This window comes from Teleopsis dalmanni, chromosome 2 (assembly GCF_002237135.1).
Source record: "Teleopsis dalmanni isolate 2A chromosome 2, ASM223713v2, whole genome shotgun sequence".
In the NCBI taxonomy this organism is placed as follows: domain Eukaryota; kingdom Metazoa; phylum Arthropoda; class Insecta; order Diptera; family Diopsidae; genus Teleopsis; species Teleopsis dalmanni.
Genome location: NC_051847.1, coordinates 180,638,738 through 180,641,398, shown reverse-complemented (window position 1 = coordinate 180,641,398; position 2,661 = coordinate 180,638,738).

The window sequence follows — 2,661 nt, the reverse complement described above, 5'->3', positions numbered from 1 at the left end:
TGCAAGATCATGTGAATACGGTGGCTGTTCGATGGTATTTATTGAATGTTTGGCCTTAAAATCGTTGATAATGTTGGAACAAATTGAGGTGAATCGGAACAAGCCGAGCGTTGACACGTCGCATACACAAATTTTCCACCAAAATCAAACGAGCCATCTCACGACCGATGCCTAGCTCTCGTGCTATCTCTCTAACACTCACATGAGGATTTTGGAACACGATTTCCTTTGCCTTTTCAATGTTTTCGTCGGGGGTAGAGGTCGAAGGTCGTCCAGAACGCGGCATGTCTTCGACGGTCGTACGACCGTCCTGAAAGGCTTTGTACCACTCATAAACTTGAGTTTTCGATAAAACTGATTCCCCATAAGCCTTTTGTAGCATTCGCAAAGATTCTGCACACGAAATTTCGTTCGAAACACAAAATTTGATGCAAACTCTTTGTTCAATATTTTTTTCCATTGTTTTTTTCGCAACGCACTACTGAGGTGAACTGGTTTAAACAGCTGCCGTAAACGAACTGTCTGACAGATCGCGCTCATTTTTGGCATAGTAATTGTCCTTAATTGCTGCCAAACTACATAAACTTAAAATATCGAAGAATATACAGCGCGCGAATTTTAAATGAGAATTTCCGGAAACCTTTCGGTCACAATGTATAACAAATTTACACAATGATAGTTCGCTAATTTTCACTTACTTTTCACTTATAGAATAGCGATTAGTCAATTTTCTGCGATTACCACATCTTAGCTCAATTAATGATTCAAAAGTCTATTTCTGGAAAAGTATTATATGTACAGCAGTTCTATTGCAGCCCTACTCTGTGGGCTACAAGGAAGATATAAATGGGAGTATAATAAAGATTACATATGTAAATTTCCGTAATCTAAGACAGAGCTGTCCAACGCAAAGCACACAGGCCTCATGCGATCCGCGACTAATAATTGTGCGACATTTTTAATCTTCCATAATTAGGCAAATTTTTGTCTTTGTTATATTTTGTTAAAATTATATTATTTTATTTATATGATATAAATAAAATAATAAAGAGGTTTTTTCGAACAGTAGTGAAATACAACAACAAAAATTTATTTTTTATATTATTTTAATTAATTGAATTTTTGGCTGACCATACAGCTGTTTCGAGTATTGCCAAATACCCATCATCAGTGGTCTTGGAAATAATTCTTGTATATAATTATTCGTAAATAATTATTTTTTGAGACTGCAAGTACCAGGAATTGAACTCGGGTCCTGCCAAATGTGAAGCTCAGAATCAGCGCACCTTAACCAACTGATCCAAAGCCGTACTTGACTTTTTTGTTCGCATATTTTTCTGGAGTTTTGTTACTATTACTATAAAATAATAAATAAATGAATTAAAATGCTATAAATAATTTAGTACACTTTAACCCGCGATTTTATCTGGTTTGGGCAGTCCCTCATGTAAGGGATAAGTATGTATTTATATATAAATTAGGAAAGAGAATGTCAGTAAAAATAAAAGTGAAGTAAAAATATACAAATACAAATATATACTCTGTGTTGAAGAGTCTATAGTTTAAGACGCAAATACGGTATGGCTAGACCATATTATATCATCTCATTCAGAAATAGATAGGGCTGTAAATTTTGGTTTGAAGCAGCTTAAACGAATAAGGAATTGCGCAATTTGAAGCTAGACTCAGTAGATATTATGTTTACGCGAGAGGTAAGAGTGCTTAAAGAAGGTATTTATCGATATCAGTAACCATATTAGTTCCATAGATACTAGAGTTAGGTATTATCAGCTCTATTCAGTTTTATATACGTTGTGATTTGAAACAAAAATGTTTGGTATAATTGAAACAAAATAGCGGAATTATCCACTTTAATCTAGATACTGTTTTATGGAAGATAAGTATGGACCAAACCAAATACATGCTAAATGTGATAGAGCTATACAAATAGCGTAGATTATTCTATCTGTCATGTTTCTATTTTTTGAGATGGCAAGCATGAGTTTCTGATTGCTAGTTATCTCGCAAATGGTCACATACCAATGGAAGTATACTAATCAATATTCCCATATTCGATACTTCTGATAAGAGCGAGGTCAAAATTTGCATATATGGTCGGAAATACAAAACAAGTCATATAACATTCTTTAAGTAACTTTTCTTTCACCTTGTCACCTTCGTCTCTTAAAAGAAACCATCCTTCATTTTATAATAAGATTTAAAACATTTATTTTTATGCGCTTGGCCATATTTAAAATAGTTCCACAATTAGCTTAGGAACACATTTGATATAAAATTAAAAAATTATTTTGGACTTTAAAATTTTCAAGCAATTAACTATGATTTAAACCATAAAAGTAAACTTAAAGTATTTAAGGTATTAGTGGTTCTTACCAAACACTAGACTTTAGAATGGCATGAGTCCAGGTTGGAACTTGATGGATATTTGACGTTATTCAAAACAGTTCTTCAGTTTGTTCAGGAACTCATTTGATTAAATATTAAAAAATAATTCTGAATTTTAAAATGTTCTAGCTAATAATAGGATTTAATTTTTTTGTCGCTTAATTCCGAGTAGTAAGTTGAAAGTATCTAAGATAACATTGGTTCACTGGACTTTAAGATAGCATGAGGGCAGTTTGCACTTGCCATGCCGAAACT